Genomic DNA, 24,594 nt, shown 5'->3' on the forward strand with positions numbered 1-24,594 from the left:
GGTCAAGTTCAGGTTTGCTCCACAAGTCTTTTCCTGCAGAGAACCAGGCGGAGGATTAGTTTCTACCTAAGATGTGTTGTTCTCATGGTAGGAGACAGAAGCACAAGAGGGACCTCTGCCCAGAATTGGTGCTGTCACTTACACCCACCTTCTACCGGCCAAAACAAGTGACGTGGCCAAGCTGAAAGAAAATGAAACAAGAATGTCCATCTGCTTCTTGTGAAGCATGGTGAGGGACATGACAATGGAAAAATGTATTATTACAGTAAGAGAGAAAACAAAGATTTGGGTGCAATTAGCCAATACATCACAATACCTAATATGTTCTCATAAATAAGGTCAGTTCCAGGCTAGCCAAGTCTAAGTCTAGCAAAAATCAGAATCACAAGTAACATCAAGTTCTGAAAATGAGGGCTGAATCCCGGAGCCAAAGTACAGCCTTTCAAAAATACACACCTCAGTAGAAATCAACATATTCTCACAATGTAAGGTTAATAATACAGCAAACAAAAATACACTAAGGCACTATATCAGTTGTTGTGTATGATAGACTGTTGCATTAATAACCCCCAATGATTTACACCACATCTGTATCTTCCTGTAAACAAGTGATTCTCAACTGAAGGCAATTTTGCCACCCAGATGTCATTGGCAGTATCTAGAGACAAGTTTGGTTGCCATGACCTGAGGTATGCGGAGAGAGCTATTACTGGCATCTGGGAGGTAGAAGCCAGGGATGCTGCTAAACATCCTACAAGGCACAGGACAATAAAGAATTATCCAGGCCCAAATATCAATGGTGTTATTGACAAATTCTGCTGAAAACAGATGGCCTGGGCTGGTCCCCTCCTGCATTTACTCTGGGTTTGGCCGTGTGATTTGCTTTAGCCAATGAGACATTACCAACTGTGATACAAGCAGTAGTGTGGAAAGTGAATGCTCACAGGGGCTTGCTCTCTCTAGTTGTATTTGGAGTCATAGTCACATAAAGAAACCTAGACTTCTTGGAAACCACTGGAGACACATGGTCTAGCTGCTCCAGTGGCCCCAGTCATCTGCCACTCATATGAATAAGGCCCACTAGAGCTGATTATCCTCATGCACACCCACCAACTACCTACAGTCATGTGAGTGAACACAGACAAATTAGTAAAAGGACTTAGCTGAGCATAGCCCAAATTGACAAACCATAGTATTATGAGCTAATAAATGATTGTTTTAAGCCACTATGTTTTAGGGAAGCTTATCATGAAGCAAAGATACATTACACTTGTTGGGATACAAGCCAACATGCTGCGACCCAAAGACTCAAACATGCAGTAGTTTAAGTGATTTTTTTTACATTTAAGTCCAGGGCTCTTCAACATGTTTCTTTTTAAATATCTGAGTCCAAGATTGTTCTTCCAACTCCTACTATCACAACTACACCCCAGCCAGGAGAAAGGGAGGAAACTGCATTTCATACCTGCTGACTTCCCACTGCCAGAATCACATGGCTGCCACAATCATATGACTATTTCTGGCAATGAAAGGGGCTAAGTAATATTGACTTCAATTGTGGCAAAATTCTAGTAGAGTAAGAAAAGAAGAATGGATACTAGGGAAATAGTTGACTACCATAGTTATTTTAAACTATGAAAAAATTGTTAACTACTATCTTAGAGTGGTAAAAAGTAGATTTACTGTTGTGAGTACATGAAACTCAGAGTTTATTCTTGTATTATTATTTATTAATTATTGTATTATTTTCTATATGAATAACCATAAACCTACTTTTTCCCTGTATATCAGATGAAGTAGGAAATTGGTAGCCAGAGAAATCTCCAAATTGCTTCAATGCTCCATTTTATATTATTAATATAGTCTTGACTACATCACTGTAAAACAAATCACTTGCTCTTGAATCTATAACACAATGTTTATTACTTTGTGGGGAAGGAGATGATTTATAAATATCAAATTGGAAGATAACACAAGTTTTCATAATGTAAATATTTCATCCGATGAAATCAAAATACTTTCTCAAGGAGATACACCCAGTTTGTGGAACCCTTTGAAGGAAGAGTTAATGCCTGACCATAACCTCTGGGATGTTTTGACATCGTTTTCAAATTTTTCTTACTTCTTTCATAAATTGCCCCCTGTATGTTCTAGTCTACATTAAATTCTCACATGCATGGGTACCAGATGGTAGGATGTAATCGACCCTGGAAAGAAGTTACCTTTAACTGAGTAATATGTTCAACACTATATAAAATTAGACAAAATATATAAACGAGAGTACACTTAGAAATAGGAATGACTTATAAACCTAGAAATGTGTATATCCTCCCTCCAAAAACTAAATAGAAATTAAAACTACACTGAGATGCCAGTTTTCACTTACAGATTTCTATGTCTGAAAACATACTGTTGGTGAGGAAAAGAAATTGTTGGTGAGAATGGTGAGGAAAAGAAATTGTTTAGCCCATAGGGAGAAAAGTTTAGCAGAAACTACAGAATTTTATTTACCAATTCTATTTCTAGCAATTTATCCTGCAAACATATTTGTACACATAAAAAGTTATGTATGTTTTGAGATTACTCTCTGAAGCCCTTGTTTGTCAAAGGCAGAAAAAGGAAACAACCTAATTACTCAGTAGCCGGGATTTGTTAAATAGAGTACACCCACACAATGGAATATTATATAGCTGTAAATGAAGGATATATAGTAAATAATTTCTGAAATACTCTGTTAAGTTAAAAAAGAAAAAAAGCTCCTGCCTGTCACAACAGCATGGATGGATCTGGAGAGCATTATGCTAAATGAAATAAGCCAGGCGGTAAAAGACAAATACCATATGAGCTCACCTATAAGTGGAACCTAATCTACACAACAAGCAAGCAAAATACAACCAGAGACATTGAAATAAAGAACAAACTGACAGTAACCAGAAGGGAGGAGGGGAAGGGAGGGGGGAAGAGAAGGGTCATCAAGGAACCTGTATGGACACATGGACAAAGCCAAAGAGGGGTAAGATAGAGGGGTGGGAGGTGGGGATGGATGGGGTGTGAGGGAGTGGTTGGGGGAAAATGGAGACAACTGTACTTGAACAACAATAAATAAACAAGATACAGAGGTATGGAATACAAAAAATGTTGACATTTTTTATTAAAGGAAGGGAATGTTTGTAACTACATCAAGTCCTTAGAAGGATCAACAAGTGCCAGCACCACTGCTCACCTCCAGGGAGATGGGCAGCAGGCTGATGTGGGATAGGATGGGAGGGAGAAATAAATGTTACTTTTATACTTGTTGGTATTTGAACCATGTGAAGATATTTGCTCTGCAAAGAAAATCACACAGGGTTTTGTTTGTTTGTTTGTTAGAGTGAAAAAATACAGCATAACAATCATATTTCTTGTTGCAGACACTATACTTATATTAATGCAGTATAAGATGACATTGTTTTATTTTTTTATTTATTTTTTTACTGAGGATAATTTTCATTTTAAAATATTTTATTGATTATGCTATTATTGTAGTCTCAATTTTTCTCCCTTTCCCCCCTTCATCCAGTACCCCCCATCCCCTCTGTCAATGCCCCTACCTTTGGCTACTCCATTTCCTATACTGTTCCTTTTTTTTAATTTTTAAAATATATTTATTGATTATGATATTACAGTTGTCCCATTTCCCCCCCCACTCCACTCCATCCTGCCCACCCCCTCCCTCCCACATTCCCCCCCTATAGTTCATGTCCATGGGTCATACTTATATGTTCTTTGGCTTCTCCATTTCCTACACTATTCTTTCCCTCCTCCTGTCTATTTTCCACCTATCATTTATGCTGTTTATTCTCTGTACCTTTCCCCCCTCTCTCCCCCTCCCACTCCCCTATTGGTAACCCTCCATGTGATCTCCATTTCTGTGGTTCTGTTTCTGCTCTAGTTGTTTGCTTAGTTTGCTTTTGTTTTTGTTTTTGGTGTGGTTGTTAATCACTGTGAGTTTGCTGTCATTTTTACTGTTCATAGTTTTGATCATCTTCTTTTTCTTAGGTAACTCCCTTTAACATTTCATATAATAATGGCTTGGTGATGATGAACTCCTTGAACTTGACCTTATCTGAGAAGCACTTTATCTGCCCTTCCATTCTAAATGACAGCTTTGCTGGATACAGTAATATTGGATGTAGGTCCTTGCCTTTCATGACTTGGAATACTTCTTTCCAGCCCCTTCTTGCCTGTAAGGTCTCTTTGGAGAAATCAGCTGACAGTCTTATGGGAACTCCTTTGTAGGTAACTGTGTCCTTTTCTCTTGCTGCTTCTAAGATTCTCTCCTTCTCTTTAATCTTGGCTAATGTAATTATGATGTGCCTTGGTGTGTTCCTCCTTGGGTCCAGCTTCTTTGGGACTCTCTGAGCTTCCTGGACTTCCTGGAAGTCTATTTCCTTTGCCAGACTGGGGAAGTTCTCCTTCATTATTTGTTCAAATAAGTTTTCAATTTTTTGTTCTTCCTCTTCTCCTCTGGCACCTCTATAATTTGGATGTTGGAATGTTTCAAGATGTCCTGGAGGTTCCTAAGCCTCTCCTCATTTTTCTGAATTCTTGTTTCTTCATTCTTTTCTAGTTGGATGTTTCTTTCTTCCTTATGGGCCACACTGTTGATATGAGTCCCAGTTTCCTTCACATCACTATTGGTTCCCTGTACATTTTCCTTTGTTTCTCTTGGCATAGGCTTCATTTTTTCATCTAGTTTTTGACCAAATTCAACCAATTCTGTGAGCATCCTAATTACCAGTGTTTTGAACTGTGCATCTGATAGGTTGGCTATCTCTTCCTCTCTTAGTTGTATTTTTTCTGGAGCTTTGAAGTGTTCTGTCATTTGGGCCATTTTTTTTGTTGTTTGTCTTGGTGTGCCTGTTACTTAAAGGGGTGGAGCCTTAGGTGTTCACCAGGCGGGATAATGCTGATAGCTGCGCTGTGATGTTGTACTGTGGGGGAGGGGCCAGGAGAGAGCAATGGCCCCTGCTCCACTCTCCACCAGATTTCAGTCACTCCCTCCACTACCTACAATCAAATTGGGTCCCTCTGGTGCTGGTTCCCGAATGGGTGGGCTTGTGCATGCTGTAGGCCCTTGTGGGGCTCTCCAAGGACCTCTCCTGTGAGGCTGGGAGTTTCTCTTGCTGCTGCCCCAACCCCCGCGGGTGTTTTCACTCAGAGGTTTGAGGCTTTATTTCCCTGTACTGGAGCCCTGGGTTACTAGGTCTGCTTCGTTCCCTGCTGTTCATCCCGGTTTATCTGTGCAGGAGTGTGTGGCTGCGGGGTGCTACCTGCCCTCTGCCTGCCTTGTTCTCCGCCACTCTGAGTCCGGCCCTCTTGGTTTATCTGTGCGCGAATGTGGGGCCGCAGGGTCTGCTAGTGGTCAGACTGCCTGCCCCGTTGGTACCACACTCCGCCAGTCTCGGTCCCGCCATGGCCACTCGAGTCCTCTCTGCCCTGGCTGCCCGTCTTCGCCCCTCCTACCGGTCTGGATGAATGTTTCTTTTTTATCTAGTTGTTGTCAGACTTCCTTGCCCTTCAATTTTCTGTCAGTTCTGGTTGTGCGAGGAGGCTCAGTGTGTCTACCTACGCCTCCATCTTGGTTCTCTCTTATTTTTATTCACTACATCATATTCAGTACATCATACAACCTTGGTAAAATAAAGCTTCGGTCTCTGTTTTAGATATATTACCCTTACATCAAATCTTCTTATTGTCAGATAGTAGATTCTTCCATCCAAATATAAACCTGTAAAAAAAGGCTTACAATTACTCCTAAAGTTAGGTAACTTAAAAAGAAGAAATGCCATTGTCATGTCTTATCATTTTTAATGATTAAAGTACAGGATAGCACATATAAAGTTCTTGCACGTCCAACAATTATTCAGCAGTTACCGAGGCACTGAACTATGCTGGGCACAAAGCTACACTCTGGGAATGATACAAGGATATAGATATTTACAAAATATATATACACATATTCATCATAATACATACAATATATACATATATGCTGCTGCGGCATATATAATGACCATGTGGTTAAAACATATATGATAGTCATACAGTTAAAGCTGTGTTAGATATACTGGACATACTATTTATATTTTTAAATATTTTGAGTAAACTTTCTATTTGTTTTTCTTAGTAAATCTCCAAGTATTCAAGGCAGTTTTCACAAACAGGCAATTTATTATTAGGAATTTTCAGCTCTGTAATTCGAATCTTTAAAAAAGACAAAAATGTAGTTCCTTCCAATAAAAACTGTGCCATTTGAAATACCTACAATTTTTATAGCACTGACAATTATAAAAACTGTTTTGTTCAGATCAATTTTTTTTTTAAAGAGCACATTCATTGAAGAAAATTTGCAAAATAAAGAGGCATGCAAAGAAGAAAAGAAATGTCACCACCTATAACACCACCACCTGGAGATACTACTGCTATCATTCTAGTTCATCACCATCCAATGATTCTTATCAGACCAAATTAACTCCATATCAAACTATCAACTTTGGCTTTTGATAGTGTTTTATTGTTGATTAGTGCTCACTCTTCCTCATTAAGACAGGCCACCCTTGGAGACTTCAATAACCCAGGCTTGACCCCCAATTACTGACCAGCTCAGCCTGGAAGGTCAAGAGAGGCTAGGGATTGGTCTGGAGCATGGAGAGCATGGAGAGTATGGAAGAGCATGTTCTACCAGAAAGGCACTTCCTCTTCCCTACCTGTCTAGCACATTTGGAGATGCCTTGTCTCTGTTCACCCAAGTTTCGCCTGCCCACACCACCAAACACAAACCTAACACACTGCCCATTAGGCCACATCACAGATGTGGCTCCTAGGTATGTGTTCTGACCAGCACCCAGAAATGGATGGAAACTCCTGGATGAGGGGTGAAAAGAAGGGAGCACAGAAAAGAGAGGGGGTAAGTAAAGCAATCTTCTCTATCAACATGCTTTTCACAAGATCTAATAGTGGAAGAACATCAGACTTAGTGATCAGTGATGATAAAGCATTGATAAAATGAAATATAACATTGCATATTTAGAAATATCCTAATTTCATTAACTTTCATTAACTAAGAAATATAATATAACCATACATATTTTAATATATGTGGGTTGACTATAATTCATTCTCAATTTCTCCTTCACCACCCATGTCAATTCATCACTAAACCCTTTCAATCACATCTTCGAACTCTGCCTTGAATATATCTTCTCTCTCCTGCCACCATGATCCTCCACCAGAATTATCAGGTCTCCCCACCTCCATCCCTGCCTGCTCACAATCAAATCTCCTCAGGGCTGTTAGGTGGTCTTCTTAGAAAGTAGGACAACACCATGTCAGTTTCCTGATGAGTTTCAAAACCCCTCCAAGTTCCCAGTTCCCTAGATGATTTGATCCCGCAACCTTCAATCTCACCCCCACCACTCCCGTCCTCTCCCCCACTTCCCAGTTTCCTCCATAGGCCAGTCCCTCCCCATCTTGGGGTCTCCCACAAGCTCATCTCTCTGTCCAGAGGCTCCTCTCCTCCCTCTGCCATGTTTCTTCTCATTCTTCAGGTCTCAGCTTAAATGACACAGAGTAAATATGGAAAAATGTATGTATTTTTTTAAGCATTAAAATACTAAAGTTCTTTCTGGAAAGATTCTGGATAGTGTTTATTTTCTTTTTTCTATTTATGTGTACTTTCTAAATGGGTTACAATAAATGTACATTGCTTTTTATAATCAGAAAAACTCTTCAATCATTTACCTAGTCTATGGGTGTTGTTATAACTGATGGTCAACTGAGGTAAAATGAGGTAGCTCAGGACCACCTCACTATTAATAAAGTGAGTGCTCCTGGGCTCTGCCTTCCTCCAGAAGCAGCATTTCACTGTTTTAAGATGGTCCTTCAATGCCCTTATGGATCCAAAATACTATTCCCCTTTGTTCAGAATATATTCCCCCTGCTCCTGCTTTAAGCCTCATCACAACTTGACACAATCCCAGCTCATCTTTCTAGACTCAGCTCAAAATTTCACCTCTAGATGGAGCTTAACTATCCCAGCAGAATAAATTTTTCTTTGGCCTCTGTAATATGAGGTCTGAGTTGTTAAAGGGCACTGAGCTCTTTGCTTTGGGATTTATTCCTGAACAATGAATGGCCAAAGATCAAAGAGCTCTGCTAGGGCAGAACTCAGTCTTGTTCTCCATTGTATCTCCAGGACCCAGGCCAATGTTCAGCAGAAGGGAAAGATTCAATTGATGTTTGTTGAATGAATAAATGCACTATAATATACAGGTGAGGAACACAAAATTCAAAGAGATTAACTAACTTGGCAAAGTTGCACACCCATTCACTCATGTTTTCTTTTTTAATTTAAGAAATACTTCCATACAAATTAAATCTGTTAAAATAGGAATAAGAAATAATTGAAAACATATAAAGGAATCAGCTTATAATGGTGAGCTGGGACCTGCAGCCCGGCTCTTTCTGATTACAAGTTCAATGCTGTCCACTGTGCTAGGCTAATACCATAGTGGGTTTTTGTCATCTGTGTTGACTGGCAGAAGTTTATTTCTTTTCTTGAAGATTTTATTTATTCATTTTTAGAGAGAGGGGAAGGGAGGAAGAAAAAAGGAGAGAAACATCAATATGTGGTTGCCTCTCACGCGCCGCCTACTGGGGACCTGGCCTGCAACTCAGGCATGTGCCTTGACTGGGAATCAAACTGGCGACCTTTTGGTTTGCAGGTTAGCACTCAATCTATTGAGCCACACCAGCCAGGGCAGAAGTTTATTTCTTATTTATTGTTTAGGTGACTTCGATCTTAATGACTGTAGCAGAATACACCTGGGGTAGCATATTTTTCCACTAATATTTGCTACAGGCACAATCGTGAAACCTATGGCTTTTGGCCAATGAACCCCTCCAGTCACCACAACTACACAATGAGGCAAATGCAACATGAAACCAAATGGCTTAAAACATAGAGAACTGACAGCCACATAAAGCAGTGAGATGCTTAAGCGAGTGTGTCCCCCTGACAGCGTTCTGAGCAAGCAGACCAGTGCGTTTATCTGGTGGCCACTTGGCTCACAGAAAGCAGCTCACTGACACAGCTTGGCAGTATTCCCTGGAGCCATGCTCATTCCTGGTGGCAACAGGCAGGGTGCCAGGCATCACCCTCTGTATACAAGACAACAGGGCAAGGTGCCCGAGGGTTAGGAGACAAAAACATCTGTCGGAGTCACCGAGTTGTTGGTTGCCGGAGTTCACCCACAGAGAACGCCAGGGGAGCCAACTGCCAGACCGTTTCCAGGATGTGTTCTGTCCCTGTGAGGGATACTGGGAGCTCCAGAACCCAAGCCCAAAGGTCAGCCAAAATGAAACACATTCAAAATCCTCCTCCATCAGCATCAACAAGAAGACAAGGGTTGGGGGCAGAAGCCAAGCCCCTCCCAACTCAGGCTAAAATGCCATATGTAAGGTTTGAGCCACTTCTAGGTGGAGAATAAAGAAAAAGCCCATCATAATTTGTTAATTTTGTCTTTTCAATAAGACACCCAGCAACAATTTGATGAAGTTTTCACAGAAAATACTGGTTCCAAGAGCAGGGATTTTTTATTTTGTTTTATTTTGTTGGTTTTTATGGACTTAGAACATTTCAGGGACACAAGGATCTATAAAGGTCATCTTGTCCACCCCCCAACCCATGGAGTTGCCTTGGTCTTTCTGCCGAGTTGTCCCTGCTTCCCTTTAAAACAGAGCCATCAGATGTGCAGGAGTCAGGCATAACAGGTGTCCGCTGAGGTAAGTTAGTTCACCTCACTGGAAGGAAACTAAAGATCAGAATCTTTCTTTGCCAGCAAACCACCCAAGTCATTTTGCCATTGAATGCATTATTTTATTTTTTAAATCAGAATTTATTTCTATTTTATATGATGTCCATTCCTAGATTATGATTTGTGGAAATAATATGATCATTTAGAAGATAGAAGCAATGTGACCAATTCATATCCAAAATATCCTATTTGCTAATCAGCCAATGGATAAATAAGTACTGAGTCTTCTCAAGTGGTTTAATTTACATTGGCAAATCTAAATTCGTTTATTTATTCAATCAAAATACTTAAATGCCCACTATCCATTGGGCATTTGCTTAGTCCATTTGGCTCCTCTAACAGAATATCATTGACTGGAGGGCTTATAATCCATAAACTTTTATTTCTCAGTTCTGAAGGCTGAAAAGTCCAAAATCAAGAGCCAGCAGATTGGGAGTCTGGTGAGAACCCACTTTCTGATTCATAGATGGCTATCTCCTGGCTATGTCTCTTCTGGCTCTATCCTCCCATGGCCAAGGGGGCAAGAGAGCTCTCTGGGGCCTCTCATGAGGACACTAGTTACATGTATGAGGGCTCTGCTTTCAAGACCTAAGAACTTCCTAATGGCTCCACCTCCAAATACCATTGCATTGGGGGTTAGGTTTCAACATATGATTTTGAGGGACACAAATACTCAGTTCATACCAGGCACCACGCTAGGTACTAGAGCTATAATGTTAAATATGAGCCAGCCCCTCCTCTCAGAAAACGTACAAGTTTGGTGGAAGATTCTTCATCCTCAAACCGATGAGTCCTAAATGTGGGAAACAGGTAGGAACTGTAGTCTGATAAAGTCTAGAGGTAGTAGAGCAGACCCTGTGACCACACTGGCTCTCCAGAAAGCCCATCACATGCCGTAGAAAACTCAGTATAAACACTGATCTAAATAACGCCTGTCTTTAGTTTTTCTATTTTTAATCTCTCACCTTAAGCTATAAACTCTTGAAAATGAAAAGGGTTAGCCATCACAATGCATTATCAAGGTTTTACTTATTGGATAATTAAAAGTTTAAAGCTTCCTGAAGGAAGAATGCCACATAAAAGTAGCACCTCTGACATAAGGTGCCAAATCTGGATCATAAGCAGGTTGTAGCTTGTAAAGCCTGTTGCTGCAAATTTAACACAGGAACTATGCTGTGTAATTACGTTAGGAGCTTAAAATGGGATTTGATTTGGTTAATGTAACTTCTAATTGTTTTCCAGCTCAGAATCCTCCATATGATCTCTATATTGTCCCACTCAGCAACATTTTTTTCTTTGTTCTTCTGTCTTTATAATTCAGAATCTATTTTCCCAATGGTCATTTGCTATATGGGTCTCACTAGCATTACTAAGATGAGAGAAGTATCCTGAAAAATCTACATGTAGTCCACAGAGACATTCCACTCAAATCTACTGAGTTTCTCAGGAAAGCTAGCTGTTGGGCTAAGAAAACATATAGACCAAACATGCAATGACATCAGGCCTCCTTCCCTGACGCCAGCTGGGTGTTTGATGTGGTGACATTCTGAAGACATGTGAGACTGGTCTCAGCTGCATGATTCACACTGTTAACCTTTGGAAATGCCAAACATAAATGAAGGACCCTGAATTCTACCCAGCTGTATAAGAAACGATATTTGTAAATAGTCTGTTCCCTGTTGTAGTATTTTTGATTTGAAGAAAGTTACTCAGCAATTTAGGCAATTAGTTCAGTAGTCCATAAAGTAACTATAGTCACAACTTGCAAGTGGTTTTAGCTTACCTCTTTTGCTGTTATTGAACCATATGCATCCTTTTCCTAAAGTATCATTATTCTCACATACCTACTTAAAAGTTCATCAGAAGCAATAACTTCATGGTTTAGAGGCCAAATTCCCTTCACATTACCAACCCATCACCCAGATGGAAGAAATTTTTAGAGTCCATATGACATAACATTCAAATTCTTACATTTTTTGATCATGTAACTACAGACAAGGTTTGGAATGGTATGCCAGCACCATCCTGAAATCACTTGTTGTCCTTTCAGAATAAAATACGAGAAATGTTACTGTAGTTCCCAAGCTAATTAGATTTCCAGTGACCTATGTTCAGAAATGTCACATGATAGTAGTGGTTTTGAAAATTATTTTTCTGATATAGGTAAGATAAAAATAGTTTTGATAATATCTTTTAAATTTTAACTTCAGTACAATAGAAAAATTAATGGACACGCATCATGCAACAAGTAAGAGCATGCAATGAGTCATTTCAACAGAGATGGTGGAAGAGGTCAAAAGTTTACAACATTACTTCTGAGGGTCATTTATAGTTTCACTTATTAACACTTCTAGGTATAATTCCATATCAATCAAGACAGCAAATAATTTACCCAAGTTAGTTCTTTATTGCATTTTTTCCACATATTTATTATTCTTAAAAGACAAGTCAACTTGAAACTTGATTTCCCCACTCTAATATGCTTCTAAAACATAGGCTTCATATAAGGTATCTAATTTGAGCACATAGTGAATTCCAGATGTGATCACAACAGTATATCTAAATGGCCACCTGGTACGCTTTTTCTGTTTAACCCATAATGTTCAGTGCTTTACAGATCAGATCTTTTAACCTTATACAAGCCCTATTATTTTGTATATTATTGTATTATATTTTATTTTAGCTTATTATCCTTGTTTCTTAGATGATAGAACTGAGTCACAAAGATTTTGATAAGCTCCAACAGTCTGACAGTGAGTATATGCTGAGTTTGGGTTGAGACACAGTTTTAAGTGGCTGTGAGATACCATTTTACTCTGTTTAGCTTGTGTTTCATTAGGCCAGAGTTTGGGATATGGTAGAAAAGAGGCCAATTGCTCATTTGACAAAGGACACTGTTAAGTTGGGAAAGTTGAGTTGGTACTGCTGCCATAGCTCCCAACCAGGAAAATTTCCTGATAGTTAAGAAACTGCTGGGCAAGAAAGAGGTTTCAACTGGTTAGCAGGCTTGTGTAAAATGAAGCAAGCTTTTTTAGTCACAAAGTTGAAGCTGCATCCTAATCACAGAGACTATTTTCAATATGCTCAATGTGTTAATGTATTCTGAATTTGACTACATCACCAAAGGTAAACTATATAGGCTACATGAAACTAAGTAATCAATGTGACTCAATTTTTCACTGGCTATCTTTCTTTTTTTGAATAAAAAACAAGAAAGAAGAGTCCAAAGATAAATTAAATAACATTGAGAAGTAGGAAAAGGATGTTGAAGTCAACACTTGGGTCAAAAGATAGCTGATTGATTTAAGGGATTACATTTGGAGAATTTTAATCAAGAGTCTTCCAGTTGCCATAATAATAATGCAAACTGAACTGGCTTAAATAAAAAAGGAAGCCTTCCTGGCTCATGTAACTGAAAAGTCTGGGAAATGAGTATTGTTCATCCGAATCAAGATTCCCACACATTACCCTAGGAATCTGTTCCTCTTCCCTTCCCAGGTCTGTTTTCCTTCATGTTGACCTCTTTCTCAGACAGATTGTTTCTCTGTTGTAGTATAGATGAGCCCTACTAGCTTCAGGGTTATATCCTGTCAGCTTAACAACCATCACAGGAAAAAAATGTTCATCTTTCCCAAATACTTCTGCAAAAATCTCAGGTGAGGCTCCCATAAGCTCCTTAGAGTCACATGTCTATTCCAGATCCACCAATCACTGTGGGAAAGGAAGGAGCTGTCTGCCTCTCAGCCTGGTCAGATAAACACTTCTGGAACAGTGGGGAGAGTAGAAGAAAGAATGGAAAATTTGGCCACTATTATCTAAGGAAGGAAGACCATATTTTGAAAGCAGAAACAACATATTACAGAGTCAGAAAGAAAAGTATTTTCAAGTACTAATTCAGTTTCTAGAAGATAACCAATTTTATTTCTTTTCATAAACTGTAAGTTACGTGTCTCTAATAAGTCTTTCAACATCTCATACAGAAAATAATCTCTCTGCAGAATTACGCATAACATAGGGAGAACAGGAGAACCAAGATGGAGGTGTAGGTAGACACACTGCACCTCCTCGCACAACCAGAACTAACAGAAAATCGAACAGCAAGGAAGTCTGACACCAAGGAAATAAAAAATAAACATTCATCCAGACTGGTAGGAGGGGTGGAGATGTGCAGCCGAGGTGGAGAGGACTCCCGTTGCTGTGGCGGGACTGAGACTGGAGGAGTGTGGGACAAATGGGGTGGGCAGTCTGACCACTAGCAGACCCTGCGGCCCTACATTCACGCTCAGATAAACCGGGACAAAAGGCAGGGGGAGCGAAGCAGACCTAGTAACCCAGGGCTCCAGTGCAGGGAAATAAAGCCTCAAACCTCTGATTGAAAACACCCGTGGGGGTAGGGGTGGCAGCAGGAGAAACTCCCAGCCTCACAGGACAGGTCGTTGGAGAAACCCACAGGGGCCTAGAGTGTGCACAAGCCCACCCACTCGGGAACCAGCACCAGAGGGGCCCAGTTTGATTGTGTGTAGCAGAGGGAGTGACTGAAATCCAGTAGAGAGTGGAGCAGGCGTCATTGCTCCCTCTTGGCCCCTCCCGCACGTACAGTGTCACAGTGCAGCCACCAGCATTACCCTGCCCTGGTGAACACCTAAGGCTCCGCCCCTTAAAGTAACAGACGTGCCAAGACAAAAATAAAAAAAAAAATGGCCCAAATGACAGAACACTTCAAAGCTCCAGAAAAAATACAACAAAGCGAGGAAGAGATAGCCAATCTATCAGATGCACAGTTCAAAACACTGGTAATTAGGATGCTCACAGAATTGGTTGAATTTGGTCAAAAACTAGATGAAAAAATGAAGCCTATGCCAAGAGAAACAAAGGAAAATGTACAGGGAACCAATAGTGATGTGAAGGAAACTGGGACTCATATCAACAGTGTGGCCCATAAGGAAGAAACAAACATCCAACCAGAAAAGAATGAAGAAACAAGAACTCGGAAAAATGAGGAGAGGCTTAGGAACCTCCAGGACATCTCAAAACGTTCCAACATCCGAATTATAGGGGTGCCAGAAGGAGAAGAGGAAGAACAAAAAATTGAAAACTTATTTGAACAAATAATGAAGGAGAACTTCCCCAGTCTGGCAAAGGAAATAGACTTCCAGGAAGTCCAGGAAGCTCAGAGAGTCCCAAAGAAGCTGGACCCAAGGAGGAACACACCAAGGCACATCATCATTACATTACCCAAGATTAAACGCAAAGACCTACATCCAAGATTACTGTATCCAGCAAAGCTATCATTTAGAATGGAAGAGAAGATAAAGTGCTTCTCAGATAAGGTCAAGATCAAGGAGTTCATCATCACCAAGCCCTTATTACATGAAATGTTAAAGGGAGTTGCCTAAGAAAAAAGAAGATACAAAATATGAACAGTAAAAATGACAGCAAACTCACAGTTATTAACGACCACACCTAATACAAAAACAAGAGCAAACTAGGCAAACAACTAGAACAGGAACAGAACCATAGACATGGAGATCACATGGAGGGTTGTCAATAGGGGAGTGGCAGGGGGAGAGGGAGGGAAGGTACAGAGAATAAGTAGCATAGATGATAGGTGGAAAATAGACAGGGGGAGGGTAAGAATAGTGCAGGAAATGTAGAAGCCAAAGAACTTACAAGTATGACCCATGGACACGAACTATAGGTGGGAAATGTGGGAGGGAGGGGGTGGGCAGGATGGAGTTGAGTGAAGGGGGGGAATGGGACAACTGTAATATCATAATCAATAAATATATTTTACAAAATAAAGAAAAAGTTTAAGTAAAAAACAAAAATAGGGAGAACGGTCACTCCTCTACCTACCAAACATCTCTGCCAGATCCCTACAATTCCACCACTAGCATTTAATTCCTTTGGGTCTTGGAAATATTTCAGACTTTAAGACTCTTCTATTAAAATGCAAGTGCCTCATGGAGAAGCTGAACCCTTGTCAACAGCTGCATTCACTAGCTAGCAATATTCAAAGTTCTTTTAATGTGGGACTTCATTTTTTAAAAACATGAAAGAACACAGAATTCTGTTATAAAATAAAGTACAGTTTTTATCAGATGAACTTAAGTCTGAATCTACATGAAATAACCTACTCATTTGACTAGCAGTATCTCTTCTTGACTAACATTATATCCCCATGAAGAGATGTGGCAAAGACTGAGTTCTCTACCCTGGTCCTGGTTTTGGTTCTTTTTAACCTATTTAGGAGGTTATCTGCTGGTACTTGCTGCAGTCCATCTGCACCTACAAACTGCACTAAATGTCATTAAATGGTATCAGAATTTACCTATAAATTGTGGAGAATTCCTAGTCTTTGTGCAATTACTCAAAGGTTGATTTTTTTAAGTGCAGTATCTTTATTTTCTCAGCTCTAACCATGTCTGTATTTATTTGCTACTTCCTTGGTTCTAACCACACTATTTCCTTGGTTCTAACCACATCTGTTTTTATTTGCTACTTTATAGATTCCAATTATTTAATGAGATAAACTATGCAGAGCACTCAGCATGGCACACAGTAATTACTCCATAGGAGTTACTGGTTACTATTATCAACACAAGTGCTGTAAATACATCTCTCCTACGAGTCCACAGAATGACTGCTCTAAAATGTCTCATGATGAAAGGAGGAAGAGTTTTAAGGCCTCCCTTAGCTTTTGACACGGAAAGGTCAATTTATCTTCTGTGTAGTTCCTAAAAGACCTCCAATTTCTCCATTTGTAGATGTCAGTCACTCTATATGTATTTTTCATGTATCACAATACCCCTCTCCAGCAGCTCTAATTATAGTTTAAAAAGCAACCTTTTGGGCTGCTTCACCAGGTCCCTTCTGTGGAACATTAATCATCATTATACCCATGTTGTATTTGCACACCTGAATAGTAAACTGAGTTTCAGGCACAGACATGCAGGACTGTGTCCATCGAGTGAGTATACAAGTCATAATCTAGCTGTGCCTTCATTATTACATCTGTGACCTGGAATTACAAATCGTTTGCAATATCCATGTTTACACACAACTTTGGAAATTCTGATATAACAGTAATTAAGCTCTGATGATGTGAAGAATTGCTATAGTATATGGACCTCACTTATCAACATAGTACTGGTTTTGACACTATTTAGACCAGGGCAAGTCAGGGTTTTTTAATATGAAAAACAGGACTCTAAATGCTATCTTACAGGACTGTGTTAAGGACACAGTTTCCCCTAATTGTAACATGGGCACAATGAGACAGCGCCACAAGGTTGGAGTAGCAATGGTAATAATGTAGATGAAACCAGCTTGCACAATGCCCGTCACACCGCACATTCACATATTTTCACCTTGCTTAGGGACTTTTGATGTAAAGCAGCCATTCTCCCTAACTTGACTTTAAATTATGACTAATTATTTTACCTCCTCCCTTAGAATTTTGGTGAAAACTATAGTTCTTTTCTGAATCCATATCAAGTTATTTTCATTTTCATAATACCAAATCTTAAAAAATAATGACCTTAATTTGTAGAAACATCTAAAACTCATTCAGCACCAAACCTGGTAGGTAAAATAATACATATTTATTTTAATTTAAAAATATAAGTGTAAGGAGGAAAAAGAGGAAGGAAGGAGGAAGACAGGAAAATGGCCTGAGGCACTGACTTTCTCAGTTGACTCAAACTGACAAAATGTTATTCCAAAAGGGAGTTTCTAAAATCGGCTTCAGCAGTGGCAGCAACTTGGAAAAAGAACCTACTTTGAAAAGAACAAGAGGACAACATTTATTTGGATATAAATGTCCTTTTGTACTTAAATCCAAAAAAAAGGGAAAAGGCGCCACACCTCGTAAGTTTCTGAAACCAGGACTCAGGGAAGGGGTGGACGATGTCAAATCCCCATTCTCCCTCTCAGATGCTGGTGGTTGCAGAATCATCTGGTTACATCCCTCTCCCTGCAGGCTTTCTAGCTCCTCTATAAGGTAAAACACACTGCATCATATTTACCATATTGTTTTCTCTCGTTTGTAGTGTCTTGAGAAATAGCACAGAAATACCAGTCTGAAAAAAATGAAGTTAGGAGAAGCAGATTCAAGTGCTGATTATATGTGTGACATTGGGCATTACTTATCCTCTCCAAGCCTTCATTTCCTCATCTTCTGTAAAATACCAAGATTAATTGTAAATTCCTTTTTAACTAGCACAATGTGTAGTTCCTGCCCCTTTCCTTCTCAGAAAAGCAAGGTAGCTCCCAATTCTATAGGTGCAGAAGTGAGTTTACCTGAAAGCAGTGAAGCTGAAGATTCGGGACCTTTCCAGGGGCTCTGGGAGGGGCAGTGTTCACATAATCACACCGTTTTGTAAAATTTGCCAAATAGACACTTTTGTATTCCTTTTCTTAAAGACTCTCTTCAACACTGTTCAAGGCTCAAGCTACACAAAATCTGGATCTGCCCCTCTACAAAGGACTGATTTCTAGCCAAACTCACCAATAAAATTTAGAGTTCATGGGAGGTAAACAAAACCATTAAGTGATCAAATAAGGAAAGTCCAGAAGATGGTTAAAAATGCAATTGCTTTCAACTTTCTCCACTTCTCATCTCCCCTTTGGCTTGTTCTGCTTTTTTAGAGCAAGAAACTGAGAACTTGAACAGCAAAATGGCTGATCCAAATTCACAACCTGAATTGAAGTCATAAAATGCACTCTTGATAATGGGGTGCTATTCTCTGCCCCAGTACTGGAGGCACCAAAATCCCTGAAAACAGTGGTGATCTACTTTACTCACAAGAAATCACAAGGTGCATGGAACCACCAGTGAAACAGGATATAGCCAGTTGCCATCCCTAGAAGACTAGTTTTACATCCACCTCATGTTTTTCTACATCATTTAAAATAGAGTAGCTGGTGGCTGTTTTTCAGGCATGGCTGAGATTATTTTTACTCCCAATTACAGCGACCAAAATAGTAACTGCAGTACTGTGCTAGGAACAGAGAACGGACTAGCATTCATTTAACTAGTTTTCAAGACAGAATCAGTCTTCACAAAAAAAAAAAAAGGTGTTTTGTGTTTTAATTCTCCTATGGTCTCTTCCAGTTGCTTATACTCTCCGGGACTTGCTTTCCTAGGTGACATCTTCAAATCTCATGCCTCTCGCTTGCCTTTGGGGTGCAACCAGCGTTAGGTATACTGCCAGAGCTTCATAAGCCACATCAAGGCTCTTGGAGTTTACCCCAAGGTCCCTGACTGTCTGAAGTGACCACACTCTTTCAGGCTGCACCCTGTCTCTCCTCCCATCAGCCATGGGCATTCCATTCCCAGAGTCAGTTGCCACATAATTACTAAACACCAATTCTGAGTCCAGCTGCAGGGGAGCCAGGAGAAGCACCTTGGGGGGTAAACTACACACAAACATATTTATTCGACTTGTTGGGAATGTAAGCTACTAAGTGATATTTCACAAGCCACTTATGCAATGGTCAGCCTACTTCCTGAAACTTATACTGCTGGTGGTGGGGGTGGAAGAGATCTATCAAAGAAATTTTCTAAACCAACAGTAATTATACTAGTATTAACCTCTACATTCCTTTGTCCTTCAAAATTGTTTCTTTCCCTTATCTTGTAGCCTGCCATGCCTCTAGCCCCTTGCCCTGCACCTAGCCATATCTAATACTGTCCTCTGGAGAAACTAGATGTCAAACACATTTAGCATTCATTCATAAATATTTGTCAAGTGCATACCTTGTACCAATGCTGTGTTTTGCTCTGGGGGAACAAAAATGAAGAAGAAATGTTTCTGTCCTGAGTACAGTGGCCACAACAGACACATAAAACACAGCACATAAGTGCCTGGTTTTACAATAAGTGTTGGGATGGACAGTGGAGTTCCCTGGTGGGACATCTACACCTGAAACTGGGCAAGAGCTTTTAGTAGCTGTCTGGCAGGAAGGTGCAGTGGAATCCTGCCCCAGATTTGACCAAAGGAGCCCTGCAGTGATACAAATATTTCATTTGAAGGAAGTGTTCTGGTACTTCAGCACAAACACTCATTTATTGTGTCACAGTTCTGTAGGCTAGGTTCTCTGCTTAGGGTCCCAAAAGGCCAAAGTCAGGTTGCCAGTTGGCTTGGGCTCTTACCTGGAAACTCAGGGGCAGAATCTATAGCCAGGCTTATTCTAGTTGTTGGCAAAATCTATTTCCTTCTCATGGTCCCCATGTAGCTCCTTCTATCTTCAAACCAGTAATGGTGGGTGAGTCCTCCCCATATTTTGAATCTCTCTGCCTTCCTCTTCTGCTATCAGGAGTACACAGGACTACATTGGGTCTATCTAGGTAACTCAGGATCCTTGCCCTATTTTAAGGTCAGTTGATTAGTAACCTTAATTATATCTGCAAAGTCTCTTTTGCCACATAGCAACATAACCACAAGACTGACAACAGGAAGGAGATCATGGGAAGCCAAAATTCTGCCTACCTCAGTAGACCCTGTAGCCTCAGAATTTATATCCATGCAAAATATATTCACACCATTATTAGGTCTCCAAAAGTTGGGGGGGGGGGTTAATCACATTATAGCATCATAATCACATTCCTAAGTCTTAAATCTCATCACCTAAATCAACTACAGATGAGGTTCCAGGTCTACCCCATTAAGTACAACTCCTGGGACATAATTCTTTTCCATCTCTAGACCTGTGAAACTAAAGAAACAAATTAACTGCTCTCAACATATAAAGACAGGACGGGCATAGGATAATAGTTACAGACATTCCTGTTCAAAAAAGGGAAAAAGAAAAAGTAAAAAGAGGTCACCAGTTCAAAGCAGTTTTAAAATCCAGCCAAACTCCATTAGGATTTTATGTCTGGAAATAATTCTCTGCAGTTCTCAGTTCTGCCTTCTCAGTCATCAGGTAAATTGAAACAACACTAATTATATTTTAGGCACTGTGCTAGGGGCTTCACATATATTGACATTTAATGCTCCAACTACCCTATGCAGTACATTGCTATTAATTATCTGTCTTACAGATGAGGTCTCTAAGGCATACAGATGGGTACAGGGCTTGCCCAAGGTCATACAGCCAGGCAGGGAAAGATCTGGACTCAAACCCAGGCGGTCTGGCCTCAGAATCACTCTACTACACTCCACTGTCTTGCAAAATCAGTAATAATTTTAAACCCCTGATTTCTGCCCAAGAAGGAAGCACTTTCAAAAATATTCCAGGTTTTCCCTGCTATACCACATCACTTCCTCTGAGATGTGTAAATATGTTTGTATATCAATGAATGGCACCCAGCTGCAATCCAGGAGATTAGAACACCTAGCATCTCTGCAGTGAGATAGAGAGATGAGAGTATTAAGGAAAGTCCAAGTCTTGGACTACTTACATGCACAACTACTCTCCAGAAACAATATATAACATGAGTTTATATGTGAGTCTTCCTCCCACTTCAAAATAATCCCTCCCTTCCTTTGAAGAAATGAAAATCATAACTTTTCATGAACCTAAATATAATTACCCTTCCGTCATTGCCCCTGGTGGAGGAACACATTGCTTTAATTCTTCTTCACAGGGAGGTGGAATTGCATTGTGGTTAGAAGTGGTAGCTCATGGATTGGACTATCTGGGTTTGGATGCTAACCTCATCTCTTCAGATGTTTAACCCTGGATTATTTACTTAACTTCTCTGAGATTCATTTGCAATATGGAGAGCATAGTAATACTGCTCTACAGGGATTTTGTGATAATTAAATGCATATAAACTCTATGTGCCTAGGAACCAGTAAGCCCTCAATGAATTTTAGTTACTATCATTTTCCTATTTGAAATCATTTTTTCTTATTTTATTTTGCACCTTTTTTAATTCCCTCCAGGCTAAATTGCATATAATATAGAAATCATTCTATGAAACAAAGGATTCTTTTTATTTTATTTTATTGTTTAAAATAAGCATGGTTTAGAAACTTTCATTATGAAAATATTTTCTATAAATTAATTTATTCCACATTCTGATAATGATCTGAACTGAAACAGGAATTCTTAAATTTTACATTTTGTGTTGCATATTAATGTAAACCCAGTTTCCTTTGGAATTTTCGGGAATAATTCATGGATACACAGCTTCTCACAAGCTTCTTTCCCTTGTTTAGGTAAAATGCCAGTTTTTCACAATATTTTGTCTGTGGAATTTTGTCCCACACCTAAATAGGATGTTGGCAGTTAACTCTAACAAAATGAGCAGTCAAAATTCATGAAAGTTCAATCACAAGAAAAAAAGTATGTGATAGAGAGAATCAAAAGTTCTAAATTCCATACCTTGCAACCATTAGGATGGTTACTATCAACAACAACAATAATAATAACAGAAAATGAATAACAGGTGTTGGCAAGGATATAAAGAAATTGGAACCCTTGTGCACCATTGGTAGAATTGCAAACTGATGCAACTGCTATGGAAAACAGTGTGTAATTCCCTCAAAAAAATAAAAATAAAACTACCATATGATCCAGCAATCTTGATTTCTGGGTAAATGTCCCAAATAAGTGAAAACAGGGTCTGAAAGAGATATTGCATACCCATCTTCATAGCAGCACTTTTACAATAGCCAAGAAGTGGAAGTAAGCCAAATATCCATCAATGGATGATTGACTGAATCAATCTTGAGGACATTATGTTAAGTGAAATAAGCCAGTCACAAAAAGAAAATATGGGATGACTCCACTTATATGAAATATGTAAAGTAATAAAATTCATGGAAATAGAAAGTAGAATGCTGGTTACCAGGAACTAGGGGAGGATGGTGAAGGAGAGTTGTTAAATGGGTATAGAGTTTCTATTTTGCAAGATGAAAAAGTTCTAGAGATCTGTGTCACAACAATGTGAATATACTTAACAGTAGTACTCTGTGCACTTAAAAATGGTTAACATGGTAGTGTATGTTATGTGTTTTTTACCATGATTTTTAAAAAAACAGAATATATAACACCAAGAGTAAATCCTAATGTATACCACTCTGGTGGCATGTCAATAGTTGGAGGGGGGGTGTTGTGGGAGTGGCAGGGGATACATGGAAACTCTCTACTTTCTGATCAATTTTTCTGTGAACCTAAAACTTATAAAAATGTATTTTTAAATGTTCTGAATTATTGGCTATGTAAACATTGTAAATATCCGATGATACCTCTAGAAAGATTTAGCTTGCTATATATTACAATTAAGAATGTCAGTGAATGACCTCAAAGATGTTATCAGTATGTTGTAACACAAGCTATAATGTATGGTCAATTCATGCTCCTTTGGAACTCACTGCTTTGGAATAGACGGGACTCCCTGTTTCTTCATTTGCAACATAAGGAGCCATATTAAATAACAACTAAGGCCAACTTTACCAAAACACAACTTTATGAGACTATGACCATAGACCTCATACATGATTTTCACTCAGTAAATGGTTATAAAATAGATGATTTAACTTGGTATTTGTTCTTATGATTCATAGTTATGTAATACTTCCCAGATTCCTCATTTAGAGTTGAAAAAATAACTATGAATTACCACTGAGCTATAACTTAAATTTTTATGTATAACACCTAAAGCAATTTATTGTCTATCTTTAAAAATAATTTAGAGCCATAAAATGTCTCAACAATTTTTTAACAGGTTGAAGTTTTACAAGTATGTTTTCCAATCATAATGGAAACAAGCTAAAAATCAATAGCAAAAGAAAGACTGGAAAATCCACAAATATTTGGAATTAAACAAAACACTCTTAAGCAATGGGTCAAAGAGGAAATCAGAAGGAAAATTAGAAAATACCACAAGATAAATAAAAATAAAACTTATGTGTGCAGCAAAAACAGTGCTAAGAGGGAATTTTACAGCCATAAATATATAATTAAAAAGGAAATATCTTAAATTAATTCACTAACTTTTTACCTCCACAAACTAGAAAAGGAAAAACAAACTAGACCTAGAGCCATCAGACATAAAGAAATAAAGATTAGAGCACAGATAATAAAATAGAAAATAGAAAAATAATAGAGCAACATAAATATAACAGTAGAAAGTAAAAGTTGGCTTTTTGGCAAGGTCAACCAAATTCAAATATTCTTAGGTATATTAACCAAAAAAAAAGGAGAAAAGACTCAAATAACTGAAATTAGAAATTACACATGGGATATCACAACCAATGTCACAGAAATAAAAATAATTATAAGAGAATATTACTTAAAAATTGTATTCTAACAAATGGATAACCTAGAAGTGGAAGCAACACAAATGTTCATCAATGAATAAATGGATAAACAAAATGTAGTATGGCATTCAATGACATACTATGCAGCCTTTAAAAAGAAGGAAATCCTATTACATGCTAAAACAAGGATAAACCTTGAGGAAGTTATGCTAAGTGAAATAAGCCAGTCACAAAAACAATGGTGAAAGCCTGAAAGCTTTTCCTCTAAGATCAGAAACACAATAAGGATGTATTCTTACCACTCCTATTGAACATTATGTTGGTCATCCTAACCAGAACAATTAGACAAGAAAAAATAAAAGGTGTTCAAACTGGAAAGGAAGAAGCAAAATTATCTCTGTTCACAAATGATAAGATCTCATATTATAGAAACCTACAAAAATGTTAGAAATAATTAAAGAATTCAGCACAGTTGCAGGATACAACATCAATACAAAAAATCAGTTGCATTTTTATACATT

The sequence above is a fragment of the Desmodus rotundus genome, chromosome 13 (assembly GCF_022682495.2).
Source record: "Desmodus rotundus isolate HL8 chromosome 13, HLdesRot8A.1, whole genome shotgun sequence".
NCBI classification, from domain to species: domain Eukaryota; kingdom Metazoa; phylum Chordata; class Mammalia; order Chiroptera; family Phyllostomidae; genus Desmodus; species Desmodus rotundus.